The following is a 19,553-nucleotide window of genomic DNA, read 5'->3' as shown; positions in this document are numbered from 1 at the left end:
AGAGTCGCCAAAGCTACAGCTGATCTTGCTCAATGCTATCGGTACGCCAGACCTTCCCCAAAAGGCCTACGATCCGAACCCTCTGCCATGGGAGTAGGGGGTCGATGAGTGCATCCTTCTATGCCATCCTTATACATATATGTTTGAGTATTATACATAACCGGGGTTAAGGAATAGTGGCCTTTAACCCCCACATGATAATGGTGAGTTGGAACATGCATGGGCTCCATGATTGTGCACATAGTTAGCCTTAGTATTTGATTATTTGCTAGGAGTTGTAGAGAGCCGTGGTAGGAAGGTTGGTTGACCTTTGCACGTTCACAGTGGCCGATATTGCATGTCGACATCACCTTCTCCTAGGAAGGGGGCTTGAGGTTTGGTCCCCAATAGTGGGAAGGAGTGGAGGGGTTTGTCTCTCAGCTTGACAGGTAGTGGCCTTTGAGGTCTTTGATCAGGGTGAGCTAATAGCAAGCAAGGCGGTCTGGATGGTCCTTCGAGTGGGAGGCCTCATGATAGGGGTCTTGAATGTGTATGCACCAGCTTGTAGATAGCACCTCTTAACCTTTTCAAGACATCTGATAAAGTGCCTCCCAGATATCAACTCATGGATCATCGGAGGTGACTTGAGTTCATGGAGGATAAGCAAGGGGGACCTCCTTCTCCAAGATGCTAGCAACAAAGAGGAGCACTTGGGAGTAGTTTTTTAAAGGATTAGTGGTAGAGATCCCTGGCATGAGGTAGAGTTTACTAGGACTTTAGGCATCTTACACTTTTTCTTTGGGTAGAGGAGGCATGATGGGCTGGTGGAGCACCTAGACCGCGGTTCTATGTGGGGGACTAGGCTCTACACAAAGTGGGATCCACTGCCATTTTTAACGAATACCATGATGTCCGATCACTCTCTGATTGTATTGCACCTCGAGCAGCCATGTACAAATCTTCCCAAAAGGGGATTTGCATTCTAGACAACCTGCTTCATGAGGCAGAGGTTCAACATTCCATGGCCATAATTCGACAGTACCTGGAGGGAGCCCCCCCTGGAGGGGTGGGCAGCTTGGGTAGTGGAGGCGATCTAGAGGAGTAGCGTAGAGTTATAGTCTCGGGCACTTAGGAGGAGGCTTGCTTTGCTAGAGAGGGAGCGAGCCTAGGGGAGAGACTTGGCCTCCATAGGAGTGCCTTAGAGAGCAGGGGCCTAGCTCGTAGTGGATCAGTGAGAGATACAAGTCTATGAGGCTAATCTTGTAGGAGTTAGAGGAAAATAGAGGGCTAATTTCTTATACCACTCTTCTCGTGCACCAGGTGGGTGGAGCAGGGATATAGGATGACTAGACATTTTTTCTAGGTCACTGCAACAGGGACATAGTTGTAGCAACTGAGGGAAGCACACGGGTAGTTATATACGAACCCCCAAGATATTCTAGGGATGACCACATATTTCTATAGTCAGTTGTTCTAGACAGAGGAGGATACCCTTGCGTCTCTTGTGGCTAGAGAGGCACTATGGGAGCAAGTTCTAGTAGTGGTCCCTTTCATAGAGGGGGAACTCTAAGGCCCTCCCCCCTTAGAAGCTCCTGAGGGAGGATGGTCTGACTCCAACTTTCTTTTGTTTCTTTTGGGAGCATATCCACCCTCCGCTTAAGCGGGCCTACTAGGAGAATTTTGACACAGGCTCTCTCCCTCAGTCCTTGAGACATGACTATATTTTCTTACTCCTAAAAGAGGGGGATAAGGACATCTGGCAATGGAGGCCGATTGCCTTTTTAGATCTTGGCTAAGGTTCTGAGTTTGTGGTTGTCCCCACCTTCCAGATATCATCCATGATACATAGATTGGCTTGTTTAGGAGCGTAGTATCCTCGACAATATTTTAACCTTTTGGGAGGCACTAGATTGGACCCATGAGGAGGCTCAACCTCTTACTATCCTTCTCTTGGACTTCGAGAAGGCATATGACAACGTGGAGTGGTATTTTTGGAGTGAACGATGTGGAATTGGGATTCTTAGAGAGATGGATCTGAGGGGTCTTAGGCCCTTATGCAGGGAATTTCAAGTCAGGCGACCATCAAAAGCCACACAAAAGAGGCATTTTCTCTATCTCACTTGGTTCAATAGGTTGCCCTCTTGCCTCCTTCCTTTTCCTCTTTGTGGAGGAGGCCATGGGTTATTTTCTATGCTCCCAAGCTGCATGTATTTCAAGCATGTGACTCCAATCTGATAGGAGGATGAGGTACTGGATGTAGAGTTCATGGATGACACAGCTCTATTTGTGGAGGGATCAATAGTTAGCGAGCCTTGAGATGGTGGTCAAGGGGCTCTGGCCATCTATTGCGAGGCTTCTAGAGCACAAATCAATGCGACCAAATCTGTAGGTTCCTTTAAGTGCATGGAGGAGGTCTAAGATGTCCACGATTGGGGGGCAACCCTTGGCTTTAGGTGGATCCCCTTGGCTTCATTTGGATCCCATGCAGATAGACATCAAGATACTTAGGGTGCTAGGTGGGATTGGATGTGATGGTGGCAGAGCAGTAGATTGCTCTAGTTTTGGAGAGTGTGCGGCACAAGCTTCTATATTGGAGCTCGGTGAAGCTCTCCCTTGCAGGTAGGGCTTTAGTTGTCAATCAGATCCTACTTGTCACATCCTGCTACTATATTGCTTCATGTTGGTGTTTCCATAGGGGTTGTATGGGGTAGCTCAGAAGATTGGTGCGGTACTTTCTCTAGGCGTGGTCAGATGGTATGCAAAACATTGGGCTAGAGTGGCCTAACAGACAACGATCCTTCCACAGTTGCATGATGGGTTGGGCATCATAGATCTAGAGATGTAGAGCCAGAAACTCCTCAGCAAGCTAGTGGTTTGGGGCCTCACACTTGGCACAAAGCCCTGGAAGCTCCTCCCACATAGGAGACTTCTCAAAAACACCCCCCAGATAGGTGGCCAGTGGTAGCAGTCTTATAGCTTGGAGGCATTACACATGTAGAGAGGCTTCCCTTTCATGAGTATCTTGATTGAGGTATGGTGTAGGATTTCAAGGGGACTCATTCGGGCTAGCCTTGCCTATAGGGAGTAGTTTGAGAGATATGCCATTCTTTGGCACTAGAAGCTCATAGATATAGATGGACAGATGTTGGAGTAGAGGACTCACATTGGATGGGTGCAGTGGGACACTGGACCCGTGAGATCCTTTGAAGCCTAGAGATAGTAAGGAACGGGCATACGGGTGGTAGAGATTGATTCAATGCTGATCCTTGAGTCGTGGTGGGAGGGACCCTTGGACACCCCAGTATTGGGACTATCAGTTCTTGTAGATGGGGGTACCTCTCAGCATCCAATTCTTTATAGAGCATCTTGGTTTCATCCCTCGTAGGTTCTAAAGGGTGGGACCTGGTGGGCTCCTACAGGGTGCATTAGAGAGGGAGTCAGAGGAGCTAGCAACTTTGAAGAATTTAGAGTGGCAAAGGATCAAAGTTGTTGGCCTCTTGGGCAGAGTACGGCATATTGATCCGAGTACGGTCCTTTCTACTACTGTAGAGGGAGCAATTTGGTATCTATAGCTATGGGAGGGTAGGCAAGTTAGAGATATCTATTGGGACCCAGGGGAGTGGTTCTGGCTAGCACGAGAGGGACACTCAGACATGATGGTGGAGGGGTTGTTGTTTTCATGCATGACATGCATCAGCTAATGCATTCAGCTAAAGGCAGTAGTATGGACCTCCTTAAGGGAGAGACACTAGTTAGAGCAGGGGTTTCTAGAGAGGTGGTTAGCCACTTTTGGCCATGACTTGGGAGAATGATGTGGCATGCCATGGTTCCAGTGACTTTCATATCTTCATGCATTGAGAACATAAAATATATCTTACTTCTTTTGGATGGTGGCTCATGGGGGTCTATCTATCGGCCCCTGGTTGGAGCAGATGCGGGTGGACAGAAGATGTGCTCACTGCACAAAGGAGGTGTTGGAGATTGCTTATGCAGCTATCCCATGGCACAGAGCATTTGGACAACAGCTTCACAAATATATAGTAGGGTGCTTCATTAGTAATACAGAGTTTTTAGAAATGAAATCCAAGCTAACCATACATATATGCAAGGGTTGTGGAAAAAAGTACAGGCTAGAATGATGTATGTACAAAACAGACCCTTTGAAGCATATGTCAGAGAGGAAGAAAATATCCAAAATTTTATACTTCAATAGTAGCAGGTCCAAGAGCTACAAAAGGAGCTATACATAAATTAAGATCAAGGGTTCAAAGTTTATTTGAGTACGAATCTTCTAAATAGACAAGGAGTGAGCCAATGGCTTACACACTTTGGACAAAGGTGTATGATGAAACACTTTCTTCCATAAGTTATTTAGTGTCTGTTTGGTGAAAGATGTATGCTAGAAGGGGTTATATAGATCAAGATTTTTGATGTAAAGCTGAAGCTTTAAGGTCCTCTTTGACTGTATTCTCTTACATTAGAAGAGTTGGCCTTCATCTTGTTTTTTTAAAACCACCTTTTTGTATGCTGTCTATTATAGGATTGACCACCCCTTGCAATAAAATTATATCTTACTTATACAAAAAATTTGGATGAAGAGGTAACGCACATGGAGAGGTTTCCTTTAATATCTTAACAATAGCTTCTTCTACATGCTGCTTGAACCCTATGCCTCTATACTAGTAGGGGTAGAGGACTTCTTTCAAGACAAAAGTGGCCTTCATTAGTTGCAATTTAAGGACTAGAATTGTTTTAATTGGTCACATGCTAGAAGCTTGTCATAGTGAGTAGAGGACCAAAACATGCGTATGTGAAAGTGTAAGCCTTTTTCATCTTAGGGTCTTTTGAAATTGAAAGGTGACCTTAAAAACAAAGAGAAAATAAGTATGGAGAAAGTATGTTTGATAAGAGCAAGAGCCTCATGATTGCTCAACATATTAAGATTTTCTTACATGATCAAGGAGTGGAAGGTCACTCGCTTCAGGTATGTATGTCACCCTACTCACTGAAACATCAAAATTCCCTATTAATTAGTTCCCCTCTCTCTAGCCATTGAAAAATTAAAGTAAGGTTAAATGGTCCCCCCAAATCAAATGAAAATTACCCTAAGCTGAATTGCGCCTTGCAAACAATTAATCCTCTCACCTTGGCTCTCTCGCCCCCTTGGCCACTTCTCTACTTTTCCCCCTACTCTTCACTCATGCCTCCCCTCCTTCGTTTCTTCTCCTAGCCTCCACTCCTTCTGTCTCCCTCTTCCCTATCACCCTTCTTCCATCTCCCCTTTAACTCTTTATCATCCATATAGCCTCCCTCTTCTTCTTCCACCTCCACACTCCCCACCATCATTTAGCTCCTCTATCGATGCCCATAGTATTTATCTCCTTTTCTTCCCAGCAATCTTTGAGGAGACCTTTTACACCCACTAGGGCCAAGACGTTTCACCCCCTTTCCATTCCTCCGACCTTCTACACCTACCTGGCTGAGACAATTCGGGCCAACCTAGCACTATGAGAAGCTTGTAGTAAAAGTGTCATTTGGACCATTTTCACAACATGAAATGGAAAGTCCTAGTTTTGTTGCTTGAATAGTATGTATCAAAACCTTAGCAGTAGGAATTTCATTCTTTTACGTGAGAAAATCTTGGTTTGGATGTTTCAAGATAGAGTGCTTGATTATTGTGATCGTTAATCCATGGGGTGACCTGAATCCTTGAGAGGTTTGCAAGCTATTACGTGGTCTTCCTTGCTAGGTGCTACATGTTGGAGAGGAGCAAAATGGTCCTGATGCATGGGATTCTTCATTTTTTGTGGCTATCTAGTTGCTACAATTGTGGATGGTGTGAACGTATGAGGGCTAGAGTGCAAGGATATAGGGTAGTGAGTTGGTGTTGGGGATGACTGGCTATGGTGATAAGAAGGTGCAAATGTAGTGGGGTTAGTTAGGGTTAGACTAAGGTTAGGTTAAGAGTTGTGTTAGGTTACACTTAGGTTAGAGTTAGGGGTTAATCAAGCATTGTTTTTACTACCTTTAAAAAGACATGTAGTACTGATTAAATGTAAAGTAGCATAGATTTTGAAGCTATAGATTAAATTCGCATGTGATTTTTGTTAATAATATTGGCTTTGGAATCACATTCATCGGGCATTCGGATGGAAAGTTGTAAATTGTTTTATTGCAATCTTGGTCTAGCTTGCTATTCTAGAGCCATTGAGATTGATGCATGAAAGCTTATCTAAAATGACCATAAGTAAACCCACAAATTGCAACAAAGCACAAAGAATGCAGTATTGTTAAGGAAAAATTTGTGCATACTTCTGATCACATGCAATAATACATTTCTCTTTAGCAATACCATTTCTAGAGAAACAAATTAAGGGGTTATCAAATGTAAGTCTTCACATACATAGATTCTATGTGGGAACATAATATGCCCTACTAGTGTGGATGAAAATTTACACATTTACTAAAATACTAGGCATGTCGTTGCCATTGTGACTATAAATAGTATTTACATATGTGCAACTATGGATTGCTAATACATAAATTTATTCAACAAATGTCCATTCCTTTGGTGTTATCTTGTATACAAAGTGGATTTTTCCCACACATTATGCACACATGTGTGTGTGTGTGTGCACGCGTGCACGCACACATACATACATGCAGGCATGCATGCACATGCACAACACACACACACATGTGTGTGTGTGTGCATATGTGTAAAATTTGCCAAAGGCATTGCACAAACCTAACCCAACCCTACCATAGGAGGACAACTTACACACACACACGCACGAACACACGCACGTACATGCACGCACACACACACACGTGTGCATACGTGTAAAATTTGCCAAAGGCATTGCATAAACCTAACCCAACCCTACCATACAAGGACAACATCAAGGGTGATATAGTGAGTGAACGTTGCACCGTGTGGTTGTGTCTAGGGTTATCAACTAATCCAATGAGTAGACTTCAAGCTCAAAGTCATAAAGGCTACTGGCAAATGCATATTGAAGAGTGGGGATGATTAGGCATAATTTATGGCAACTTAGTATAAATGGGGCTGAATTTTATAGCAAGTTATGGGTGATGAGATTGGATTTAGATTGGATTTAAGTTATAGCAAGTTATGGGTGATGAGACTGAAATTAGGTTGCTTGGTAAAGGAAAACAAGAGGGAGGCAACTAGCATGGACGATATTAGAAAGCTAGGCTAGCTTGTTGATATTGAGAAGCATGTTATGCATAAATGAGGCTAGGTTTGCATGTTGTAGATCAACTTTTTGCCCACATGGTAACAGGGAACATCAAGGCGATGTAGTGTAAGGGCCCAATATGCTTTCTTGTCTCTATAATCAAGATTTTAAACTACTCCTTATGTGAGATGTTGTATCCTAAGGATAGATGTCAACTTTGTAGGGGGAAGAAAAACAAGGCTAGGTCAACAAAGCCCTACCTAAAGGAAAAGTGCTTTGCCTTATTAGCGAGATGAAAAATATTTGTATGAGGCAACATGGCTAAGATTTACAGTCCAGTTAATACCTTGGTGGCAGGCTAGAGATAGCAAAAGTTCTATGAGTTTTTATTTTGTTGTTATAGCATTGGCCAAGGGCTCGACCTGTTATTATGGCCTGTTTTTGCAAATTTTTTTCCTTAACATAAGTCGGCATCTTTATATTATTTATTAAAAAAACAATAAATCCCCAAAAAACCCCTATTACAAAAAGAGGCCAAGAGCATGGGTAAAGCTCTAGGCCTATGCTTCGACATCAAAACACAATTAGAGAGTATTTTAAACCAAGACCCTAGCTAACTCCCCCTCCTCCTCCTCCTCCATTAGTGTTACCTTGCAAGGCAACAGTTCTAATCAATTTTGGAAACTCATCCTCTCCATTAACTCTTTCTATTCTGAGCTTGCTCTCTCGCACGCTCTCTCTCTCTCTCTCTCTCTCTCTCTCTTCTTGCATGCGCTCGTTCTCCCCCCCTATATCAACTATTGATCTACTTCATAAAAGTTAAACAAGGGAGAGCTCTAGAGCACATCCTTGTTATTATCACTATTGTAAGCATTAGAGCCCTACGTAAAGGAAGGTAGGAAGAAAGTAGAAACACATAAATGTTCCCACGTAAGGAAAATTACGTGGAGCATAGCATTGTCAAAAACAAAATTCCGTTGCCGGGGCTTGAACACCCGGGTCTCTCGGGTGAGAGCCGAGTATCCTAACCAACTAGACTACAACGGAATTATGCACTCACGATCCAGAAAAAGATAAATGTAGAGTTTAATATCAATAGCGTCAAATACTGTTGCGTTTCGTCTCGACTGATGCATGATCGCATTCCTTTCAGCCTTATATAATATTTGTCCTGCGTAGACCTGCTCCGTTTTTACCAATAGCTTGATCCACGAGCTTTCGCTACACTCCGTTGTCTGCATCCCGATGGCCAGGAGAGCCTTCTCAGATCCTTCTCAGATCTATATTCAACTTCTCATTCATGCCTCGTTTACAGTAGTTGATGCCACCGGTCAAACGTTCTTGTCTGCATCCCGATTGTCAGTCTCTTTGTTAGTCTCTTTAGTCGTCTTGCACTGTCCAAGTAAGCATTGTTTTATCTTTTCCTATTATGATTTTCGAGCTCTAATCATACCAAGCGACCATCTTGGTTTCTAGCATAGATTCTATAATGGCTATAAATCGAGTACTCTTAAACAATATACTTAGTCTCTCTTACCAGAAAACGTAAGGAGTTTTACTTTGTTGTTCTCGCATGGAAGCACTAATGTTATTAGTTGTGGGTCCATTGATTCATTTGTGAGATTTGTGCTTAACTAAATACGTTTATGGTATGAGTTGATAAATTGATTCTACTTCCATCCGGGGAGTCATCTTACATGTATGCTTGTTAGCTTCCAAAAACCACACTCCCCTTCTCATAGTGACATAGGTAAAAAGCCACTTGAAATAATTTTGTTTTATCTTAATCTTAAATGGACATGATCTTTAGAACTTAGGTTAGCTCTAAAAAACCAAACTCCCCTTCTTGTAGTAGCATAGCCTATAGGCAAAAGCCCGTGGTTCATTATGGGACCTGCATAAATGATTCTCTTATATCTTAACACTAAAAGGACAATCGTTAGAACCTAAGTTCTCGTCCTTTTTTCTTGGTGAGCAAGAATGGTTCACAGACCATTTGGCATATACACAAGCAATTGACTCATCTTAAAGATGACACCTCAAGGTTGTAAAACACGATAGTGTTGACTACTAAACAAAAGATATTTTGAAAACATAACCCTTAAAGCACATCGAAGAAGACAATGTTGAAAAATCCAAAATCTAATAGATTCAAGCCTAATGATGAGAACAAAAGTGATCACTCGATTGTTCCAAGGGCATGGTCTAGTGGTCTCATCTGAGTCTCTAAAATTTTCAAGTCCACAAAAGTGCTTAGGCTAACATGCAATCTCCAATAATAGCTTCAAGTGTATCAAACCTCTCCAAAGTTGCTTGTAGCTTTGGAAAAAGCAAGGAGAGGATATTTAGTAGGTTAGGAGAAAGTAGGGAAAGAATATTCAGTAGCTTAGCTTATAAAGCTCTTGACTATTCTCTCCTAGCTTTCTCAGGTCCTATTAAGCCAAACATAGAGACGACCCACATTAGTAGCAATATCATTAAACTAAAAACTACTACTTGCCACCCAAAGAGCCCATAATACATGATTGGCATCCAATCCTCTCCGAACATCCCTCTGTATCTCCTAAACAACATACATCCAATTGGACTACATCTAGCCACTCTCCCTGCCCTACTTGCTTGAGGAAAACCATGAAATAAGATATCCTTTTTCATCCTAAGCATCTCTTGCAGCATCCATTTAATTTGCCATTTTAGCATAATCCAGAAAACTCTCTATACAATGGTGCATCCAAATTAAGACACTACTCTTCCCATGGATCTCGCTAATTTAGATGAATTTGAATCTATGTTTTCATCCAAAGAAGTCTTTTTTTTCTCCATCTTTAGTTAAATATGTTGATTGTCTCATTATTGAAACCTACTAGCTTCAGAGTTAGGCTCAACAAGGATTTCCTTTTCCAACTGGATTCCATGAGATGGTCACCCTATGTGCCCCTTCCAAGCAATGGGGCTATCCTACCATGATATTCTACTTCGCTCCATTATCTTCTAATTTCTCTTGACTCCATCCACCTTAGTTCATCCTTAAGACAAGTATCACCCAAATTTTGAGTCCTTCCTATTGATTGTCTAGGTCTAATCTATCTCCCCATCCTTTAGCTCATTATTTTGGAAAATAGTGGGAAACCATAGAGTCAATAGTGATAAAATTTCCCTTTCCTTAGCAAATTAGGTAGCTCTTGGTGCCTCCCAAGTAGTCCAAATAGATTTCTAAAAGTCACCACCCTTGGTAGTAGTATGTTCTTGAGTGAAAAGGGTAAGAAGAGGTGAATAATTATTCCTAGCCAATAAGAAAAATGATAAGTAGCCACCACATTAAGGAAATGGTTAAGAAACATTCTTGTATTTATCAAATTCAACTCATGGTCCATCCACTCATCAATTTTCTTTTTGACTTGGTTGAGTACCCAATCCTATCTTTGCTTCATGGACCTGTCCAAGCTAATGGGCATCCCAAGAATCTGGAAAATTTGCCCCTTTTTTATCTACTTGTAGCTCAATTGAGCAAGACTAGGAACTAGATCTTCTATTAGGGAATCAAAGCCTATTTTGGCATGATCAATCTTGGATCTTGAAGCATCACAACAATCTCAAAGAAGAGAGAGAGAGAGAGAGAGAGAGAGAGAGAGAGAGAGAGAGAGAGAGAGAGAGAGAGAGAGAGATCTATTAGTGTCTATGGGAGACTTCAAAAATTTATGAGACAAATTATAACTACGAAAAAGTGGCTTCTACATCTAAATAGCTAGAGAATTGGGGGAGCACACAAGGCTTAACTCCTCCCAAGTTATTATAGGGCATAGGCACATTATAATACTCTCATAAGGTGGCCTTTGTAACATGAGTTTGAGATTGAGAGTCTTTGGGTTTGTATTTGAAGTTTGTAATTAATGCTTGCCCATCTCGATAAACTACCCATTTGCTTGCCTTGCCTGCCTCCTTGGCTTTGGTGAATTTAGAGTTTCTTTGTTTAAGTTGGACCAAAGTGAGCTCCTCAAATATACAAATCTTTGTACCCTTTAGCTTATGTGTATGTTTGAGGATCTTAACTCTTGCTACCTTCCGTTTGAAGTAGACATGTGCTTGTGTGCCATTTTGATTAATATTGCATATATCTTTTTAATCCCATTCAATTGTGGTACTTTCTTCTTAAGATATATGATTATGTCATCTATGTCTTTCTCCTCATCATCAAGAAGGCAACCATACTTTAATCCCCCAATGCGCAAGCTTGTCCTCTTATTGCATGATTTGGTTTTCTGCTCTTTAACTTCCATATAGAGATCCACTCTATTGACTTTGTTGCTCACATCAACAACATTTCTTGCTTGATTCATTGAGATCACTTGATTGGTGATCATATCCTTAACTATAGAGACAAGTGTAGGTGTCAATGGAGATGCATTGAATTTGTGTATGGTCATCGCAATAATCTCTTTCTTTCCATTATCATGCCTATCATGTACTTTTCTCCCAAGGGCTGCAAGCTGAAGTTTTGAGCTCTTTGATTTCTTGTTGCAAATAATGGATTTGAAATTTTCTCTTGTGGGTCTGAAATGATCCACTTTCAGTATGTCTTTGGATAGGGAGTGGGTGTCAATAGGATTGCAATGGCTGAGTATAAGGGCTTTTCACCTTGGGGATCTTAGGAAGCTATATATTGACCTACTTAGATCTGAGTGCCCCTCCAATAGGGTTGCAATGGCTGAATATAAAGGCTTTTTACCTTGGGGATCTTAGGAAGTTGTATAGTGGCCTATTTAGATCTGAGTGCCCCTCCACTAGACCTAACCTATAGTGGGCCAGGGGTTCAGCCTAACCTAAAGTGGGCTGATATTAAAATTGAAATAAAATTGAGACAAACTAAATTTAATTGAACTAAAAAATTGGAAATTGGAAATTGGATTGAGCTGATTGGGCTGAACTATAATAGTTGAGCTGAGAGAGAAAACAAAATACTTCCTACAAACCAGATAGCAAAGCTCAAAGGCAACCCATGCAAGCTACAATCTACAAGATTTTGTAGAAGGCAACAAGACCCATCAATGCTAGAGCCATGTCAAACACCTACTAGACTAGCTACTAGATGTGAGACAACTAAGTAGGTGAATGTGACCTACAATGACATTCAACAAGAAACTGATGCAAGTAAAAATAATAGAAAATGAAACTCCAATGCAAGGCAAATAAAAAAGTAGCCAAAAAAAAGATGGAATGTAGTAGACAATATGAGGAATACTACATGCTTTGAGTAGCACAACATCAAGGTGTCCTACTACAATAGATTAGGTTAGCCAATAGCAATGTTAATGTGGACCTATCTACAACAACAAAGAAGCTAAGAAGCATACAAATCCCAATGGCTTGGGATGCTATATTAGTTGTTTTTTCTTGCTCTTCTAGGAGCACTTGGTTGATGTCCTCCTTGTCTTAGGTTTCCTCTATTATTGGGATTCCATATCCCCCTCTGAGCAAAAGGACCATGGTTTTGATGTTGATGTCCTACTAAAGACTAAGATTGCTTGCTATGGCTTTATCCTCTTCCTCAATTGTTGGAATTATAGAGTTCTCTCCTTTCCTTTATGGAACTCTCATCCTCCTCTAGCTGGAAAAGATAATTGGGGATGAGGGAAGTTATCAAACTCATAGGTAGACGCTTATGCCCTTGTCTACTTTGGTGAGATGGCATTCTACAACCTCTTGAGCAAGAAGATGACCACCATCTTGAACTTCCAATTTTCATAATTTTTTAAATCTAGATTGCTATTTTGTTTAGAAAATGGACATTATTTTGAGATTTAGCAATGATGAACAAGTTGTGTACGCAAGATCAAAACCAATACATAATATAGGGCAACAAAGCATCATTGATAGCCAAGGTTTTACAAGGGTTGATATGAGAAAGTGCAAGAATCAATGCCAAGATAGTCAGCTATTGATGTGGTATGTGAGTGTATCTTTGTGCAAATTATGTATTAAAGTTAGTGATCCAACTACCAAGAGACTCACCAAGTGTGAAACTACATAATTTTGGCAAGGAATTGATTGGAGTTGAATATGTTCTAAGATACATTAGTTCATACCTAGCCTACATGTCAATCAAGGAAAATGTGACCTTTTTTCCTTTTGGCACATTTTATGTATGTATTGGCTTAGGAGAGGCTATAACTTACTTAAGAGTGGTTTTGATTAAGGAACCTTTCAGTTAGGATGTCTTGATATTCCTATTTTCAAATATTTAGTGAGACAAGGTAGGAGGATCTAGAATAGGAGGATTGATTGCATACCATCTGCAAACAGAAAATCGGCACAAACAGGGATTCTCTCAAAAGTTTCTTAAGAATTTTTGGTGTAGAGAAATACCATACCTGCCACGTGGAGAGGATTTGGAGGCTTGGGAAGAGAGGAGGGAGTTCCGAGAGAGGCTTGGAAGAGAGGAGGGAGGTCCGGGAGAGGTTTAGGAGGAGGCATGAGGAGGTTTGGCAGATATACATGGGTGCTGGGATATGTCTAGCACATGGTAGCCGTCAGTTCATTTGTAGAGCACAGTCAAGGGGCACATTTTCTTGTTTTTAAAGCACGTCTTGTGATGTTTGTGTGTTTGTATGTCTTTTTTATTTAGTGGGAATTTGTCAATGTCTGTGGAGATGTATTTGTCCACATATGCTTCTATGTCATGATTTGGTGAAATTCCAAAGATTGGTGCCTCTTCAACCCAATGCAGCCCATCTATTATGCTAGCCGATAGCTTATAGAGATGGAAACAAGGTATCAAGAAATGGAGCAGCTCTTTAGTGGCCTAGGAGACCATAGTATCTTTAATTGCTCATCATATATTGTGATGGGTATGTGCCAATGCAAGATCTAGGATATTTACATGCCAAGAAACATCTCCCACTTCCTTTGGCTATTGGCACACATAGCCCTTGCAAGGGACTCTTAGCTTTTGAAATCATTTTTGGCTATATGCTCACGATGTGGTTTTGAAAACATCTTTTAGGCACTTTATTTGGAATTGCCTATTGGCACAAGACTCGTTCGGTTTGGAGGAGATCTTTGAGGATGGTCTTTGCTAGGATTCAATATGAGATGGTGGTGACCTATGGAGTGGGTGCGGAGTGGTAGCATGGGTTACAGATAGAGGACCTACTTGTGGTTGCAAAGACATTCAGTGGGGAGCTTGTCCATTAGATTGGTAGGGAAGGAGTTGATCTTCATCCATGCTTATGACTTATAGAGATGAGACAATGTCATAGATGGGAGCTAATAGAGCAAGCATCATTTCCTAATAGGTATGGACACCTAGGTGTAGACAAGACATAGAGCAATAAACCACATCAAATTTAGAGACAATGGTTAGCATTTGGCTAGATATCATTCATGCTCTCAAAGGCATATGAGATATACTTGGATTTCACTAGGCATAAGAGGGAGGATCTTATCAATTTATGAGAGCCAGACGCTTTCCTTTATTTCATGAATGGTAGTATACTATGACATTATAGACCACTAGAGTGGCTTTGTTCAGCCCTTTGGATGAAGTAAGTCCCCCATAAAGGGTCTAGCTAAGCGGATATCCTTACGCTTTAATATTGTAACCTTGACAGGGAGTTTTTTTTCCTCTAATGTGCGTATCAGTGAGGATTTTATTACAAAATGTTATTTTCTCTAATTAAAAAAAGGAGTGAATTCTAGCATTCATAAAAACATTTTTTTATTGGCAAAATAGGGATTGAGGAATGATCAAATTTCAATTTTCAATTCATCATTGGATAGAGCATGAGAAATTTAGCATTTTTTATGTTTATAGCTCATCAACTAGAGGTATATTTTGCAAGTTACATCCTTTGTATCGGCTTATCTCCCTATTTCACCAGAATTCACCAGAAGAATAGGGGATGAGGGATGATTAAATTTCATTTCAAGTCATCATTTGATAGAGCATGAAAAAGTAAGCATTTTTTCTTTTTATTCGTCAACTCCAAGGAATAATTTGCAAGTTATGACTTGTTTTGTATCAACTAACCATGGTTTTGTAATAGATTGTAATTATTTTAACCTCACACCCACAATAGTTTCAATAGGAAAGAGGGAGTACTATTATTTATCCAGCCCTACTATTGTAAAGAGAAATGTTAGTGATCTCCATAGTAGTGAAGATAAACTACTATATCGAGCTATATCAAAAAGCAAATGTATGTAGCATTTCTACAAACCATATAGTGCCATACCAAGCTATATCAAAAAGAAAATGTATGTAGCATTTCTACATACCATTGGGATGGTAGCTATTTGGCACTACCATGTACCTATCTAGTAGTGCTAATTCTCTACAAATCAACCGGCTATGTTTTATGAAGATTGCTAGTCCTCTAGTAATGAGCTCACTATAGTTCATGAATACTACTACCATCCCAATGCTACATAGATTGGTAGTAGTATAGCTAGCATTGACACTTAGCTTAGTAGATATGATGCATAGTTAGGAAATGGTGCACAATAGCTAGGCGAACTGCCTCTCTTGTGAGCTACACCCACATCCTACCTTCTTCCCATTCTGTCCACGTCATTGTGTGCATAGAGGTGATGAGCATCGTGCAAAGCTATCTCAATGGGGGTGAGTTGTGCTCATGGTGGCCCCTTGTGCTACCATTGCAAAGACACGTGAGCCCAATCACCACCCCACAGCTCACAGGCTGTGGACACTATGAGTAGCAAACCACCTACCAAGAAAACCATTGAGCTCGTGAGCCCGCATCCAAAACTGTGCCATTGTCAATGCTTGCCATTGATCATCAACTAGCTAGAAATACTATTACCTTTCAAGCGACCCTTTCTCCAATGCCTTATCCATTCACTGCCTCCAAACTAGGACTAACAAGCAGTTAGCAGGTAGCTAGCATCCCTCGAGGTACCCGCTAATCTCCTCAATTGTTGTTAAAGGTCAAGCCTCCATGGATCAACAACTCTTTGTACATCCTTTCTTACACTTTCTAAGAGTTCATGATTTCTTGTGTAAGCAACCCTGAGAGGCCCCTTTAACTGTCCTCTATTGAATCACCTCCCATTCAAAGGTTCAACTAGAGACTTTGCCAGGGTGGTGACGTGATGTGGCGTACCTTTTCCTTACGGGCACCTTCCTTCCTTCTCTCTTTACCTTCTTCTTCCTTTTCCTCACCTTTCAGTGGGCGGTGCATCTTATTGCTTATCCCAATGATCCGATTCTTTGGTGGTTCTTTGGTCTAGCTAGAGGGGCTCTATGGCAAAATCTTTTCCTCGCCTTTCAGTGGGCGGTGTAGCTTATCCCAATGATCCGATTCTTTGATGGTGACCTTTGGTTTGGCTAGAGGGGCTTTATGGCAAAACCCTCAATCTTCGCAGTTGTCAAAGCTCATCTTTCACTGTCAGGTAAGCAACAGTTATAGCAAGCACTGAATCTTCTTCAAGATCACGTAGTTATAGGTAGGATAGTGGGCCTCACTCCTTCGAGGAGGCAGATCAGGGATTGCATCTAGGCCAACCTTGGCACTTGATGGTAATCACATTCACGAGGCCACTATTTATGGACAAGGTGTTTTTCTCCTCTAGCTTAGCTCCCCAGATACTGCTCTGGCTCTCGTGGAGAGGAACCCTATTCTCTTGGGTCCCCATTTGGTGTATCTTATCATGGGATTCACTATGGAAGATGGATTCAACTCACCATGTCCCCCATTTTCCTATGATGCTCTCCATACTTCCTTTCATAGGGAGGGCATTTGGCATAGTCTTAGAGTCAACAATAGTGAGATTTATGAGAGAGTCCCTCACCTCAGGTTAGTGATTGAGAGCCCAAGCACCCTTCTAGAGGTGATTCTCCTAGAGACCTTGAGGGAGGAATGTTGCGCCAGCATAAAAAAATCAATATCACTGAGCCAACCACAAGAGGTGAGCATAGGCAACGACGTATGGACATAGAGATCAAGTCGATAGCTTGTAGATAGGTGTCCCACGGGACCCAAAGAGAGAGCCTTCGACTTCAAGATATTCTTCAGGCACCTCTGGAGGAGAGACTCACCGCCCACCATCAGACCCCCCATAGCATTAGGAGTATTCATCAAAGACTCCTAGTGCACTAGTGCCCTCGGTCCCTCAAAGATCAGCGGAACAGGAGAAGCAAAGACCATAGGTACCATAGTCGTAGGCAATGACCTACTACTGTGACATTGGCAGACCCCGCTCATCCCCCCCTTCCCCAACCCCTCCAGTTCCACTTGCCCCCTCTCTGCAATCCCCCTCAGCACCTTTCCCTTCTCAGCCTTCCCCACCTGTCCCTCCCACGGTGATTACCCTCGTCACCCCCCCCCCTTGTTAGCCCCCCCTCCTTCCTCACAGACAGGAGTATCCTCATTCGAGGCCTCTTCCTCGAGCACCCCACCAGGTGCGATGTTGGACTCCTCTTTTGTGAGTAAGGGGAAGGCAAAGGCTACCACACCATCCTTTGCGCGGAAGCAGGGTAGTGATTTGGGCACACATGACACAACTTCTTCTCATACCTTTGGGGAGGGGGCCCCTGAGACTAATTCCTTAGACCTACGCATGTGTGTGGGCCGACCTTTGTAAGGAAGTTTTGGTGAGTGGGACCCTAGAACTACTTGGAGATCTCAAATGCCCTTGGAGCTAACCATTCTGATCCTACAGCCCCAAAAAGGGGGCATCAATGCACTGGGATCCTACACCCTCCCAATTGTTTTATATTATTCAATGAGTTAAGGGACAAAGTACTAGATTTTGAAGTACATATATTATTAAACGATCATATACAAGCCAACGATTACAATTCCAAATAAAACATTACAACTCCAAAACATTTACATCACAAACATTCATTGATAAAAAATTGCATAAGGAAATTGAATGCTAAAAAATTAAGAGGAGTATATATTAATTCATAGCCCAAAAAGTATTTTTATATACATATAGCATGAAGCCAAGCGATCTATGGCTTCAAGTACAAAAAATAATACTAGCTAGCTAGCACTACTTCTAGCACTACTTCTATGACTAATTGGAGGCATTCTGATCATCACTCCCATCACCATTTGCACCACCCTCGGATCCTTCTTCCTCTGCAATATCCTCGCCTTCTTCCTCTTCAATATGAGGGACTTTTAAATACTGACGTTTTTAAGTACTTTTAAATACCTACAAGGGTGCTCTAGTAGCCTGGCTATACTACTCCTCAGTAATCAACCCCTTGTCATAGAAGAGCCTCTAAGTAGATCGCTTGCCATGTCCACAATGGTAGGTTGTCTTGGTAGTAGTAGGGTATCTACCCACGATATCAAGCTACAAGATGACACAATTTTGAAGGTTCAGGGTAGAGTACATGGTGGAGAACTCATCTCCCTCGTAGATTATGGAGTTTAAGGAAGGACACCTTCTTTCTGGGGCAGCCTGGTCCACGGTTTGGAGAGGGGTCCAAGGTGGTATGACTTCTTTTCCCAAGGTCAAGGATCTCTACGTCAGAATCCTTAGTGCCTGATTCACTTAGAAGATTCACCCTTGGAATATTGGGACATTCCTTGCGATAATGACCTTTCTGGTGGCACTCGTAGCACACAACATTGGCACGTTCTCTTGGAGGGTGATTGGATTGATTTTTAATGCCCACCATCTCAAGCCGAAGATCATTCAGGGCCTTGGCTAGGTCATTGACTCTGGGTTCTTTTGCAGGAGGGGCCTCTTTAGTTGGAGGGGCCGAGGGAGTAGAAAAGAGGGGGGCTCATGGGTGAGGCTAGGGAAATCTTCGAGGCGGAGGTTGAGGATATACTCCTTGTTGAGGGTAAGCATCTAAGGGAGGGCCATACATTTGAGGTGGAGGCGGTGGATACATAACTAATGAGGCGTGGGGGTATGCCCTTGAGTTAGACCCCCCAGGTTATTGTTGCAAGAATCGAGGGGGTTGCGGAGGGACAATCGTCTTCTTTGAAGTGGGGTCAGACTGAACTTTATCAAACTTTTGAGCAATCTCATGTGCTAGCACCATAGTTCCTAGATTCTCCCATTTAAGCTTCGTCACTTGCTCCTGCTACATTTTAGCCCAGCACATGCTGAGTCATTCCAGCTTGAAATTCGGCATTGTCATCCTGCATGGAAATTAAACGGTCTAGGAGCACGGCCGCTCGATCCACATATCGATGCGCCGTCTCACCTTCCGACTGCTTCAAGTTTGCCACCTGTAGGTACACATTCTCCGGCTCCTCTTCTTTGCCGAAATACTCAATCATAGCTGCTGTCAAACTTGGCCAACTTTGGCGAACATCTTCGGCCTAGTTCTCATACCACACTTGAGCCAAACCTTGTAGAAATGTAAGAAGAACCAACAGCCATCTT

General features: G+C 42.1%; 1 non-coding gene across 1 annotated transcript; it reads right to left on the bottom strand.

Annotated features, from left to right (window-relative positions):
* Positions 1-8,153: 8,153 nt before the first annotated feature.
* TRNAE-CUC (transfer RNA glutamic acid (anticodon CUC)) lies at positions 8,154-8,228 on the bottom strand. The gene has a single exon. It is a non-coding gene; the product is annotated as a tRNA-Glu (tRNA).
* Between the last annotated feature and the right edge of the window lie 11,325 nt (positions 8,229-19,553).

This window comes from Dipteris shenzhenensis, chromosome 19 (genome assembly GCF_047967505.1).
Source record: "Dipteris shenzhenensis isolate YYH24624 ecotype China chromosome 19, Dip_SZ_1.0, whole genome shotgun sequence".
NCBI classification, from domain to species: domain Eukaryota; kingdom Viridiplantae; phylum Streptophyta; class Polypodiopsida; order Gleicheniales; family Dipteridaceae; genus Dipteris; species Dipteris shenzhenensis.
Note: the sequence above shows the minus strand (reverse complement) of the source record. Positions and strands in the feature narration are given on the sequence as shown.